This window comes from Gouania willdenowi, chromosome 4 (genome assembly GCF_900634775.1).
Source record: "Gouania willdenowi chromosome 4, fGouWil2.1, whole genome shotgun sequence".
Classification (NCBI taxonomy): domain Eukaryota; kingdom Metazoa; phylum Chordata; class Actinopteri; order Blenniiformes; family Gobiesocidae; genus Gouania; species Gouania willdenowi.
This window is the reverse complement of record NC_041047.1, coordinates 15457465-15472865: the sequence shown is the minus strand read 5'-3', so window position 1 is coordinate 15472865 and position 15401 is coordinate 15457465. Positions and strand designations below refer to the sequence as shown.

The window sequence follows — 15401 nt, the reverse complement described above, 5'->3', positions numbered from 1 at the left end:
GGGAAGAGATTCAACAGAAAACAAATTAAGCCTAAAAGGGAACAAAAAATTGCAAAGAAATCCGACTTCAGGATTCAAAAACACTTTGTCTTTTGAGTTCTAAATTTTAAAATTTCGATACTTCAAAAATGCTTTTTGAACTATTTAAAATGACTAAATACTGTGTGAGTGCTGGCTTAGAGTTTAAGCCAGAGGTTTCTTATCTTTTTTCGTGCCGCGACTCCATTTTGATATCACAAATGTCCGGTGACCCCCAGAGACATTTTTTCTCTGTCTTAGAATTAGTTTTTGATCAAGTTTATTCAAGTGTGTAGCCACCTACAGCTATTTTTATACTGCATTTTATTTGAACTAGATTTATACTTGAGAAAGTTTAGGATACAGTTATTGATATTTATTGGTGTGTGACGTGTGTATGAAAAAAATATTTTTTTAAAGGAAAATATATAATATAAATCCATTTTTTTAACCTGTTATTATTATTATTATTTATTTATTTATTTATTTTTATTATGTTTTTAAGGTTGAAAAACACTGGTTTCATCAGTAAATATAATCCCAACTTTTTTTGGGTCGTGATCCCATTTTGATAGCACAAATGTCCGGTCACCCCAAAGACTCGTAGAATTATAGAGTAGTCACCTCAGATATTTTTATACTGCATTTTATTTAAACTAGATTTGTACTTGAGAAAGTTTAGGATACCGGTATTTGATATTTATTGTGTGATATGTATTTGATTTTTTTTTTTTAAAGGCAAATATATACCTTTATTTTTTTATTTTTAAATGTTTTTAGGGTTGAAAAACACTGGTTTTGAGCAGTAAAACCTGGGTCAGTCAGTCTTTTTTTTTTAATTAGTGTCTGCTTTGAATTACCGACCAGCTTTTGTTAAATAAGTCTGACAATTCTCTGGAGCTTCTCAGCACAATTCTCTGCAGTCACAGTGAATAGTTGAAGTTGCGCAACACCGTGGGTTTCCGCCGAGTAGAGACTGTGTCGTGTGAGGGGAGGAGGACGGAGAAGAACCCTCCTCCTCCTCCTCACTATGTGATCAAACTGACAGTTGTTGGAAACGCTCAGTCACTTGTTGAACAGGAGTCACTGGTGTGTTTACGCTTGGTGATCCAGTCAGTGAGTGAGAGCAACTTTAGATACTTTAAAAAAACAAAACAAAAAAACAACAACAACCATGCGCAGCAAAATGAGCTACAGCCTGCCGTGCTCCCCGGGGTGCTCACGACCTACCCAGGACGACTGATGGCTTACAGAGCCAAGATGCAGCAGGTAATGACGCTTATAATATATCACTTGTAGCATATGTAGTATTTCTGAGTGTATGCGCGCGCTTCGACTGTGTAACTTTAACTTTTAACACATTTGGTGCATCCACTGTGTAGCAGCCTATGGATCACCAGCTGCTGCTAATCAGTGTAAATACATACATCCCCCCCTGCACGTGTCTGCGTATACGTACTGTACATGTGCGAATGAATGTGTGCGCGTGTAGGACGTGGTTGTGTGGTACGTGCATCCCGGGGGCTCCGCGCCGTACGTGCGTTTTGACACGCTTCCATGTAAATAAAGGGGAGCCTCCAACACGTGGTTGGATCCAGTGTGCTGACATCAGGATATTTACAAATTACACAGACACACACAAAACGTTATTCCAAAGAATCAATAATGCTTTTTAAATGTATGCATTATATATATAGTTAATGTAAACAACAAGTCTTCCGTTTTAAGCAGTGGCCACTCACGAGGCTCCGGAGTGTGTGCTCCACAGGGATACAGCGCTATCTATCGGACAGAAGTGGCGGTGTTTAGTCTTAGTCTATGTGTAAAGAGTACAAATATATCCTATTCAAGTAGAAGCACTGTTATTTGACTGAAATTGCGTTCAAGTACAAGTAAGTCCTACATAAAATGCTTAAGTACAAGTACAAAGGAACTCTGAAACTGAGAACATACCCAATACCCTGCTACTCAGCTGATGGTGGTGTTTGATTATTACACATAAAAGTTCCTCTTGATCAAAGTTTAGCAGATAAATCAAAGTTCCCACTGGGCTGTTTTAACAGGGTTTATTTTCCAGCTGGTTTGTTGCCACTGCTGCTGTCCTAACATCTCTATTGTTGTTGTTTTATCTGTGCGACTGCTTAATGATGACATTTGGTATCATCTGTGACGTTTAAGGAGCATTAACGCGTGAAATTTTATAGTGCCACAACATGCTGGTTGTGTGATGTCAAAACGGAGCACATGAGTGAATATGTGGGTCTCTATGCTGCTGGTGTCCTGTATATAGTATATGGTAGCTAGCTGTGTTAGCTTAGCTGCTGCTCTGTTCTATCATAATGTTGACTTTTTCAGCTCCGTGTAGCTGCACTATTTATAGGCAATATTCATTAAGTACACAAAACAACACAATGTCAGATTTACCTATTAGTAAACATAAGGTTATCTGCATAAGAAATAAACTTACTGTGACTGTATGTTGGAGTCAGATTTAGCTCACATTAGGTTTTGTTCACATTTCTCACTTTTCTACTGTGCTTTGTCTTTTTTTTTTTTTTTTTAATGAGAAGCAGCATTATATGTGACAAACACAGGTTTGCTGTGTGATTGTGTATGGTGTTTGAACCTGTTTATTCTCACTAATCTATTTGTTAAAAGTATCTCACGTTGATGATTGTGTTTCTTTTCCTCCACAGTGCTTCTGGGGCCAGTGTGGTTGCCATCGATAACAAGATTGAGCAAGCTATGGTAAGCATTTTTATTTATTTTTTAATTCCTTTATATTTTTGATGATTACCAAAGTCACAGACGTTGCTCCACCATGTTCTTGTGACATTCAGGACTCCACTTTGTGTGACTCGTGCACTTACGACACGTGTTGTTTTTTTACTTGATTGACTGCACCACTTAACTCAGGGACGTCAATGTCATTTTAGTTTAGGGGCCAAATATTGGCTGATTTATTCTCAATTGCGCTGATTTTATGTAGGAAAATGAAAAAATTAACACAATTGTGCCCGAGTTTCTAATTTCAGTTCCTGCCAGATCTTCACTTCAAAAAGATTTGATTTTGTAACCAATTTTTGTGTAATTAAGAGGAATTTTGTGGAATTGTTTGTGAGAAATTGCAAGAATTGTGGAAGAATTGAGAGTTCTTTCCACAATTTGCAATAAAAACAAATGACTGCCTTCATGTGAAATAAACAAGAAAAAACTGCAGGCCCCTAAAAATGTCTTAGTTCCATTAAATTGGTGAATTTGAGATATCTACAACTGGATTATTTAGTAATTTACACAATAACTCATGTTTTCCCTGTAATTTTTACTGTCTCCTGCAAGCGGAATTGGATGCTCTAAAGCAGTGTTTCTCATATGTGGGTGCGTGTACCCTTAGTGGTACGCGCTGGCACTACAGGGGATGCGTAGGAGAGAGAGAGAGGAAAATTAACAAATGAAAGCATTAAAATATGGGGATTTATGATGTTTTATTTTTAATAAAAAATATAACAAGCAACTCACAAAACGACAATAAAAACACACAAAATAAGAGAAAAATATACTGAATAATAAAAAGAACAGACAAACAATAACAAAGCACACAAAATGGCACCAAAAACACACACTAAGAGAGAAACATACTATTACCAGCAACACATGTAATGACAACAAAGACACACTAAATAAGAGAAAAATACACAAAATACACAAAAATAGAGAAACATACAAAATGACATAAGAAACAACCAAATAACTGTAAAAACTTACACGAAAACAACAACAAAAACACACAAAATTAGAGAATAATTTACTGAATCATAAAAGGAACAGACAAACAACAACAAAATACACAAAATGACAAAGAAAACACACAAAATGATGATAGAAATGATCTTGATTAGAACATGAACTGAAAATACAAGGATACGTCTTGGTCCCACATCATAAATACAGTTTCATTTCACAAAATGAGATTCTTTCGTTATCACTCATTCATTCCATCATTATGTTCTATAGTTTTTTTTTCATAGTATATTGAGCAAAATGCAGTAGTCGGACAAAGGGGGTACTTGGATTCAAAAGTAAGATGAAGGGGGACTTAAGCCAAAACTGTTTGAGAACCACTGCTCTAAAGGGCCGGTTTTGGCCCCCGGGCCTTGAGTTTGACACCTGAGACTTACAGTAACTGAAACGTGTTGCAGAAATATGTCGTCTTATCTCTTCATCCTCTCGTGTTCTGTCTGTGAGGAAAGTATGTAGGTTATGAGTGGTGCTAATTTGAGTCTTTGGTGTTTTTTCAGGACTTGGTGAAGAGCCATCTGATGTACGCTGTCCGTGAGGAGGTGGAGGTGATGAAGGAGCAGATCAAGGAGCTGTATGAGAGGAACTCGGTGCTGGAGCGTGAGAACGCCGTGCTAAAATCACTGGCCAACTCCGAGCAGCTCAACCAGTTATCCTCCCAGCTCAGTCACGGCAGCACGTCGCCCCCCCCTGCAGCTCCTCCAGCACCCGTTCCTCGCTACCAACATGGGCGCTCTGACTCACCAGGAAAGTGGACAGCAGAGCATCCCTCATCAGCCCAACATCACCTCAGCGTGATGCATTCAAACAAACACACACACACACAAATACACACGCACACACACCTCCCACAGACAGGAGCGGAGGATCCTGTTTGCGACTACCGTCCCCCCTCCACAGCATTAACCCGAAAAGGCTCTGCATGCTCCCGCTGAGGGAGGGGGCCGTTACCGCAACATCAAGGGACACTTTGTGAAGTCTTATCTAGCCTGCTGCTTGGCTGTGACGCTGCAAAGAGGAAGAAAAAAGAAAGCAGGAGAGCCAAAAGCACATCAAGAAGTGGAAGATGCTGCTTTCACCCTGTGAGGGACCAACGAGGTAACGACGGCCATGTAAACACCTGCAACAGGCCGTTCTCCTCACGTCCAAAACCTCCAGAGACACAGGAGGGGTCGTGGGTCGGGGGTGCAGCGATCAGCAGGTTGGAGGAGCTGCTCTCCCTGAGTGGAGGAGTTCAAAATCAGAGCCTTGCCTTTTTTTTTTTTAAAGAAAAAAAAAAGCTGCACCAGACGCTTGTGATGTAATTTTTCTGTTTGTTTTTCTTTCTCAAAGCCAACAAATGTTGATATAAATCAGAATAAATTGACATTAGTTCAGTTTTAGTATTTGCATTTATTTATTTCAGGGCTGCTATTTTCACCATGTAAATGAACAATGTCATGGAGATACTGAAAAAGACAAAAAAATACACTTCTGTTTTTTGGTATTTTAGAAACTTTCAGGTATTTTTTTTTTTCTTTATCTTTTTGCGGAAAGTAGACCTCATTAAGTTGGCAATAAATTCTATAAATTGTCTTTCTACTCATGCAGATAGTGCAAACACTAAAGCCGAGCTTATATTAGGTGAACTTCAGGTTGAATGTATATTTTGTAAAGTATTACGATCGGGGAGGGTTTGTACGCCTGTTGAGACGGATGAAATGTGACGTGGGTATTTTGATAAACAGAAATATTAAGTATCTTTTTTGAGACTTTTGTCAAAAAAAAAAGGAAGAACTCGATTGAACTGGGAGGGGAGGAGGGGGTTTCCTGGTTTGGGGGATAAAAAGCTGTGAAAGTTGTTTGACCTACTTTATAACCAAAGACACAAAGCTGTGTAAAAGTCTTTTTTCCCTTTTTTTAAACGCACACTTCTTTTCTACTCTGTCCTTTGCTTGAATATGATTTTCTGTTGTTGCTCTTTTGCATGACCTTATTATCCAACCACTTTCTTACCTCATGTTTTTAAACCAGCATTCTTATTTTTCCATTGGTTTGTGAGCGATGTGCAAGAGAGCAGAGAAGGTGGCAGATACGGTCGAGAAACAGGGTTTAAACTAAGAATTGAATGATTTGTGTACGTCGGCCTTATTCATTTTCATGTATTAATTCAATCTCATGTAGAGAAAAGGGGTTTATCTCAGAGTTTGCACTTGAATGCATCATTCAGGCTGTAAATGTCATGTGTCTGTATTCCGCTTGCAAGAAAAACACCTAGACATGTGCAACAAATGACCTGCAACTAGTTTCTAAAGCTGTTGATTTTGTAGGAGCGTATCATGGCATGTCTTGTTTGTGTCACATCCTGGTGCCTCTTGTGCAGTCCGGCTGTTCTCTCGATTACAACCAAATGACTTGGAAATCATACAATCTACATTGTCATGATTGTTTTCATTCTGTGATTTCAAACGGGCGTTTGTTTTTCTTTCCCCTCTATTGTTTCTGTTATTCATATTGAAGGAGATGCTGCGTACATGCCAAATGTACTGTGTGAACGTGATCACTGAGCCTTGCGGAAAATATCTTAACGATGCCCTTGTAATGTGCTGTTCAGACAATTTTAGTTTTCAGTCAAAAATAAATTACTGTTTTATTATGACATACGTGTGTTTTCTCTCTGCACATTCACTCCTTTCTTAAAGCACAATGACAAACACCAGGATGTTCTAAACCCTCACTTACGTCATAGTGTTGAGCTGAATGAATTGGGAAGAAAAGCAGAACGTGAATACAATGAAATAAGGACATCTGAGATTAAATTATGACCCGACCAGTGGAAATGGGCAGAAGGAGCCAGTAAAAGTGATTATACACCAATTTCTTTGTTTGATTTCAGGCTACTGTACACCCTAGCCTCACTGTGTGATGCCTGAAGCATGTATAATATTACTATACTCACTATAGGAAAACTAAGCTCCACGTAATTCCCTAAAAAAGGGTTTTTCAACTTTGGGGTCACCTGGAAATAAATAAGAGCACCTGAAATGTCCAAATTAAAAAAAAAATTGCTGATTATATATATTTTAGAATTTTATTGTATTTATTGCTCAAATCAATTTTAAAAATAAAATGGCACACAATCTCAAACAACTGTATTCTATACTACCATTTTCTCAAATATAAATTTAGTTCAAATAAAATGCAGCATAAAAATGTCTGAGCTGTCTCTTATTGTTACTTTGTGAACATTTGAAACAAATTTGATTTAAAAAAAATATGCAACCACTGCCATTAACAAATATCAGTCGATTATTAAAATTGTTTTGGGACTAAATTATTTTTCGTCAATATAGATAAAATATGTCTCACAAACAGCAGAACTGTATAGTTCATGTGTGTATTTGATATTTTTAAAGCCTCAAAGGCTTAAATTATGAAATTTTCTCTTCATGTTAAGGGCAGGAAGGCAAAAATCTAAATCCAGTCCTTCTTTGCTGAAAAAATGAAAGAAAAAAAGTGCACATTTGCATCTAAAAATGTAAACATAATAGTCTCTCAAAGATCAAGTCCTTTTTTGTCAAAAATGGTAAAGGAAAAAGTGTGCGTTTGCTTGTAAAAGAAAAACGCACGTCTTTGTAACAAAAAATTAACAACTACATAAAGGTAATGATAATGCAATTGAGCACACAAACAATTTACTGTAAATTTTTAAACTACAGCACTATATGATCTTGAACATGTAAGTTTATAACGGGTAGTACGTCAAAGCAAACGTGTGTAATTAAAAACATTTTTATTCTACTAAATTAAATGTAAGCACAAGTCAATGACTTGACCTTATTATGTACTTTGATCAATATATACAAAATATTAGTACTTTGTGGCAGAAAGAAGTAGAAAAAAAAGTACACTAATGTACAAGTACAATCTTTAGTATTAAAGTGTAAGTGTAAGTCTAAGCATTTATGATGAATATGAATAAACTGGTTTTTGCTAATGGATCATTTCAGTCAATAAATCTATTGAGTATTTAATCAACTATTAACCTGAGTCATCAGTTTTACTCTGAAATTAAACATTTCAACATCGATACTAACTCAGCTCCTCCTCATTTCTAAGGATGTGATTGGACATCAGCCAGAACAGGAAGTTCTGTCTGTTCTGCATCTTTTGACATCTATAATAACACATCAATGGAGTTTTTTTTTTTTCCCCTGCAGGCGGAGGGTGAATGACGTCACCTCGTGAGTGAGTGTGTGTGAAATCCAAGATGACACATTCCTTATCTGTTGCTTCAGTGCTGATTCAGAAAGGATTTATGGTTCATTACAGCCAAGACTAAAAATGCACAAAGACTGAGACAAGTAAAGAACTTTTACCAACTGTGTTTGTGTATTTTAATCTAATTGATGAATTAGTTAAACTTTACATTTTATATTGTTTTATAGCTTTTGAATCTGTAAAAGAGACACTGTGCAAGATTTGAAGCTCCATGTGTCTGATTTGGCTCCAAATGTGTGTGAACAAACACATTTAAATAGAATGAGGTCCTGGATCTCTCCTGAATCTTCTAAATCATCTCACCTGAAGCTGTTTAGTCCAAACCATTTGATTACATTTTGCCCTTCCAATACAAATTAAATACAGATCATTATCACATTTAAAGTGCCACAGAACTATGTATCAAATGCCCTTTTTAAACAGCTGAGTCTTTGGCTTTGAACAGGGGCAGGTCTTTGATGGGACGTAACTCAGGCGACAACGAGTTCCAGAGTTTTGGAGCTGCCACAGCAAAAGCACAATCACCCCACTGTTTGTGACGTGATCTGGGCACCTCGAGCAGGTAGTGTTGGGCAGAACGTAGGGCTCTGCTCGTCTGGTGAGGGGTCAAAGTTTCACATAAATACACTGGTGCAAGGCCATGGATGGAACTGAAAACAACCTAAAGACCTAAAATGGAACCCTGTGGCACACCAGAGGACAGAGAGGCTGTGGAGGACGTAAGGCAAGGCAAGGCAAGGCAAATTTATTTGTATAGCGCATTTCATACTCAAGGCAACTCAATGTGCTTTACATGATAAAACATTCAATTGTTTAAAATCAATAAGAACATTTAAAATCATCAGTAAAATCAATTAAAATCATCAGTAAAATCAATTAAAACCATCAGTAAAATCATCATTACATCAACAACATGACCAAAAATCTCTCTCTCAATCATATGCAGTAGAGAAAAAAAGTGCCTTTAACTTTGATTTAAAAATACTCACATTGGATGCTGACTTCAGCTCTGCTGGCAGTTTGTTCCACTTCTTTGCAGCATAACAACTAAAAGCAGCATCACCATGTTTACTGTGAACTCTGGGCTCCACTATCTGATCTGTGTCCATAGATCTGAGAGACCTGCTGGGTTCATACCTGACTAACATGTCACTGATGTATTCTGGACCAAACCCATTCACAGATTAATACACCAGCAGCAGAACTTTAAAGTCTATTCTGAGGCTGACTGGGAGCCAGTGTAAAGACTTTAAAACTGGAGTAATGTGCTCTGACCTCTTTGTTCTGGTTAAGACCCGAGCTGCAGCGTTCTGAACCAGCTGTAGCTGTTTGATGCTCTTTTGGGGGATTCCTGTCAGAAGACCATTACAATAGTCCAGTTTGCTGGAGATAAAAGCATGGACCAGTTTCTCCTGATCTTTCTGAGTCATTAAACCTTTCACTCTGGAGATGTTCTTTAGGTGGTAGAAGGCTGTTTTTGTGATAGATTTGATCTGACTGCTGAATGTAAGATCTGAGTCAATCAGAACACCAAGGTTTTTGACTTGGTCTTTAGCTTTTAAAGATCTAGACTCAAGATACTTGCTGACAGCAGTCCTCTTTTCCTTGTTACCAAAGACAATCACCTCCATCTTGTCATGGTTTAGTTGAAGGAAGTTTTCACTCATCCAGCAGTTTACTTTTTCTAAACAGTCACACAACACCTCAATGGGACCATAGTCATCTGGGTTCAGTGATAGATATAGTTGTGTGTCATCTGCATAGCTCTGATAATCAACCTTACAGTTCTGTAAAATTTGTCCTAAAGGAAGCATATAAAGGCTAAACAGAAGAGGTCCAAGAACAGATCCCTGAGGAACCCCACAGGACATTGGTAATCTGTCAGATTCAAAGTTTCCAATGCTTACAAAATAGCTTCGCTCCTCCAAGTATGACTTAAACCATGTAAAGTCATAGATCACTACAGAAAAAGATCTGTCCGTTAGGTAGGATTTGAACCACTGCAGCACAGGTCCCTGAAGGCCCACCTGCTGGGCCAGGTGGGTCAGGAGGATGGAGTGGTCCACTGTATAGAATGCTGCAGTGAGGTCCAGCATTTCCTACAACACTGGTTTTTTAAAGTCCAGAGACAACACGATGTCATTTTGCACTTTCAGTAGGGCAGACTCAGTGCTGTGGCGTGTGTTGATTGATGCAAAGATCAGACAATAAAACTGATTTTATCTCACTTTAAGGGACACCTAACCTTTTCCTTGACAGGCTGAGATAATGTCCTCAAAATAAGATGAACAGAAGGAACCCTAAACCCAATAGCTAGACTAGGGCTCGGCGATTTTGCGTAAAAAAAAATCTCAGATTTTTAAAGAAACATTTTAGTTTTGATTCAATTTTTTATTTTTATTTTTTCAATGCATTTAAAAATGACTGCAGACATCAGAAATATTGTCAGAAGTGCATTTCAATTAAAAAAATAATAAACTCTTCCCTTCTCTAAAAAATGAAAGCCACTCAAAGGGTAAACAAATGTAAACAAAGAGGGTGCTGCCTCACATCGCACTACGGTAACCCACAAAGACGGAATGCAAAAAAGTCCAAAAAAACTGAGGTGGGAAATAAACAAATAAATAAACAAATTATTATTATTATTATTTTAAACTTGAATTTGCAAAATAAAAATTTTTATCTACAAATTTGATAAATCGATTTTTTTTTTGCACAGCCCTAACTTAAGCCAATTTAACTTGATGCATTTAATGCTGAGGAGCAGCAACTCTACTTTGTGCTCCTCCAAAATGACTAAACCAATCAGCTGTAGCCAGGTCACCCCGGTCGCTCCCTAACTCTTAGCAAAGCTAATGTTATCTTGACACATTTAGACTCCATGTCAAACTGCTTCATTTAACTTATTTTTTCTATAATAAAATGTCTCCTCGATTCACGTTTTTAGGTTGGAGAAAGCTATTGTTATTGCTCAAATATGAAATGTAATGACAGAAAGTATCCTACTGTATATAAGCTTGAAAACTTACCTCCTTTCTTTATAAAACAATTTATTTCATCTGCATTTCTTTTTAAATCCTGTCAACCAACAACGGGAATGTTTTCCTCGACACAGAATGTGTGCAGTCACTTTAGTGTGTGTGCACGCTGATTCACCTTTGTTTCTAAGCTGACACTAAATCTACCATGTGTCAAAAATCTTCTCTACATTTTTTTTTTTGTTTTTTGGTCTGCCTTCAGGTGAGTGTCCCTTTTCTGTGAAAAAGCAATACATTTCATCAGCAGAGGAGCTTCAAGACACTATTTCTTTATGAAGAAGTTGTTGTTCAATAGTATGCATATGTATGCAGTTTATTGTATTGGTTGCTTAATCTATTCATTCATAAATAAAAATAAAACGAATAATTAAAAGAAAATGCTTATTTACCTAATTAAAGTTTTTTTTTCTGATAAAAAAATATGACTAATAAACAGTATTCTTATATTCATTCTCTGAACAAGCCTTTTAGCTGCAGGAAAGCTGGTCAGACTTGCTACATGCACGGTTCTCCTGCAGCAGCATGTTTTAGCTGTGACTCATAGACACACATTAGGGGCCGTGTTAAGAGATGGGTGTGTTTTCCATGAATCACATAAAGTGAACATTCATATTCTTTGTAATTAACTCGTCATCCTGCACTGGCAGGTTCAAATCTTGTCATAAGATACAATGACTATAATCATGACTCAAATAAAACATCACACACCTCACTCCTTTGCTAAGTGAAGGTTAACCAGTACAAATCAATTTATTCTAATACAATAATTTCATGGCAACTGCTGTGGTATGAAAAGTGGAGAAGAATATTCAAGACACTTTGCTTTTTCCGTCTTTGTTTGTGCTAAAAAAAAACCTCACAGTTTAGCTCGTAGTAAGTCCATCAGACTAAACACAGGTCCCAGGATTACTTGTTATATAGTATTTGTAAAATAACCCCTGAAAAGTATCAGTTACTTCTACAGGATTACTAATGGAAGTAGAAATATTCCCAAAGGCTTCTGCATTGTGGCTTCTCTCATGGAAACAGTGTACACTTGATGTTATGTAACTATATCTAGTAAAATACACATTTCAAAATGCTGAGCCAGAGAAAATCCAGTTCATATTTTATTTTCAGGTAAATCACATGTGTCAAACCCATGGCCCTTTAGAGTACCCAATTCGGCCCGCAGGAGAAAGTGACAGAAAACATGAATTATTGAGTAAATGAAACTCAACAGTATTTGAAGGGACTCACAATTTTCCCAGTTCTTATATCGCATGATTACAGTCATTTTTAATGTTAAACAGTTGAAGAAACTCAAAATTCTTATTATTCATTAAATAGAAAATGGTCAAAAAATCTAGGAAATTTAAAGTGATGATTCTGCAGGGACTGATATTTATCACTTATTGCTTGGATATTGACAGTTTCTTACATATTTTGTATTGTATCTATTCGTAGAAGTGCAAACTAGGCACAATAATGTTGAAATGACTTGTTTACCCGCATAAAAATCTCTGGCCCACTAGAGATTAAACAGATCTGTATTTGGCCCATGAACTAAAATGAATTTGGCACACTGGGATCTATCAATTGTAAACATGCAATGACAAGACTTAAAAAAAAAAAAAAAATCTAATACAAATAAAAACAAGCAAATATGCTAAGAAACTCTAAAAAAAAAAAAAAAAAAAAAGACAACAATTACTTATTCTTGTCATTATTGTGCTACTACTACACAATCCTTGTGTGCATGTGTCCTTTTGATTATTTAACATGTTTCTTGATGCAATAAAAACATTCTGACAGATTTTTCTTCCTGTCAGCAAAACATTCCATAATGAGGATGATGAACCAGGGAACTTAATTTTCCTCTAATGTCCCACAGCACGAAGGAAGGAAGGAAGTGTTATGTACAGTAATTCCACTTCTCTCAATGTGTATAGGATGCAATTGTGTTTGTGTGTTTGTGTGTGTGCTATACGGAAGGACAATTACTCACTCAAAATCTGAATAAATGAAACCGTAACATATTATTTTAAGTTGATCAGCTATTACTCCCCAATAACAATTAAATCCATCACACTAAGTTCAGTGAACCAGTGTTTGAACTCTTAACCTGTTTATAATCATATAAATATGTATAACCAATACTATCTCACGGTGTAAAGTTGGACAGATTCCAACCATTTCAATAAAAGATTTAGAAAGAATTTAGTCCAAGGACACACCATTTTATTTTTTTGCAATACAATATCAACTATAATATATCAAAATATTTTCCAAAAACGTGCTAAATGATGTAACACTACGCAAACCCCACTTTTATAATCCAAACCCAAACTTTTTCTCAGCCCAATGAGCAGTGTACATTTTGTTGACTAAAATGTTTCTTCATAGTTTTCTTCAAACTGTAGTTTTTAAGTAACAATAACTAGACCACGACTAATGACAAAAAAAATCAAGATGTATTGTTATATTTGTTGACTAATAAAAACTAATCTATAATGTTCACATGGATCCAATCACAACTAAGCAACTAAGTTTATTTTTTTGGAAATCAAAAATGTGTTTTGATTTATATTGAAGTAACTAAAAAAAAGCATAAACTCTATAGATTTTGGAGGAGACTGTGGAGGCTAGAAATGTCTTGTTGTGTGTTTGGGTGCCATAATAGGAGGAATAACGTTAGTGGACGTAAATTAAAGTTGTATAGGATTCCAGCGGACTCTCGTGCTCAGAAAAAAACGAAGAAAATTGTGGTTTTTTCGTCCAGGCTAAGCTCCGCCCAACAGAACACGTCACAATGTTTACAAACGATCAAAAGATCTATGCTTTATATTTTAGCTGACTATATCTGTAACAGATTTGGTCGACTAAAATCTTAATAACATTTAGTTGACTAAAACTAGACAAAATTAACACTGCGAACGTGGTCAAAAGAAGCCCAATTGGGAGGAAAGCCGTCTAACCTGGCAACACAGCTTCTGACTCAACACCGCCCCCTCGTGAAAAGTCTATGATCAGCCTTATATTAGGTTAAAGCTGTCTACTGAGACTATAGCGACACCATGTGGCATAAAAGTGTAATTACTGGCAAGTATAATTCAGCATTGATCAATTTTGATATATTACCTCCATATTTACGCACCACAATAACTACTTAGATATGTTCGACTACATATGAAGTAATTCTACTGACATTTAAACTGAATGGAATGCAAATTGCAAAGTGCTCATTTGATTTCCTGGTAAATGGAATAATTGCAACATGAAACCCTCAAATATCTGCCTCACAGCCTGGAGTTGGAAGTATACCGTGAAAGTGTGTCTTTGTGGAAGATATTGAAAGGCTGGGATTTTGGATAATGTTTTTACATCAGTCCAGAGGTGAAATATCTCTATTTGTGAAGTGAAATATCTTCACTTATAACTGATGAAGTTTAAGAAAATTAACGAGATACTTCAGTACAAAAATGCGGTATGGAGTTAGATTTATTGTGTCTTTATTATTCAATAGAAAAAAACAACAACTTTTAACTCAAAATAAATAAATAAATAAATCACTTCAATAATTAAAGAAAAAAGTGTTCAAATGCAAAAAAATAAATAAATATTTGAGACCAAATGAAATGCATTTCTTTGATTGAAAAGTTTTGTTTTTTATGGAAGCGATTTTTTTTTTAATTGAAGTTTTTCTGTTTATTGAAGTGATTGTTTTTAATTGAAAATTTTTGATTGAATAATAAAGACACAAATCTACCTCCATAAAAAGGGCCACATTAAGTCATGACAGCATTTAGAATAATGACCTATCTGAGCATTAATACGAGGAAAAAAACTAATGGTTTTTGTGGTTGTTCTTTTTGGACTTATTGTGTGCATTTACATTGGGGGCTGCACAGAATTAGATCGAGGGCCGCATATAACCCTCGGGCCGCCATTTGCCCATGTCTGAAATAGTGGAAGGCTGTGTTTATGAAAAAGAGGGTGTGACTGGCACAGAGAGAACATGCTCTTAAAAAAACAAGACCCACTACAGTTCAATTCAATTCAATTCTACTTTATTTGTATAGTGCAAGTTACAACAAAGTCATCTCAATGCGCTTATCAAAATATAAAATTCATAATAAGAAAGAAAAAAACCCCCCAACAACATCTACATGAACAATCATTTAAAACAGTGAGAAGAAACAACTCTCTTTAAACAGGAAGAGCTGCAGTACTATTTTTCACCAACAGGGGAGCATTAATCAGAGTCGTGGATATCTAATCATTTATTTTGCTTTATTTGTCATCTTA

At 36.3% G+C, this 15401-nt stretch overlaps 1 pseudogene; it reads left to right on the top strand.

Annotated features, from left to right (window-relative positions):
- The window catches only part of LOC114462073 (TSC22 domain family protein 4-like), a 35419-nt pseudogene extending 30805 nt beyond the window's left edge, over nt 1-4614 (top strand).
- Nucleotides 4615-15401: the final 10787 nt, after the last annotated feature.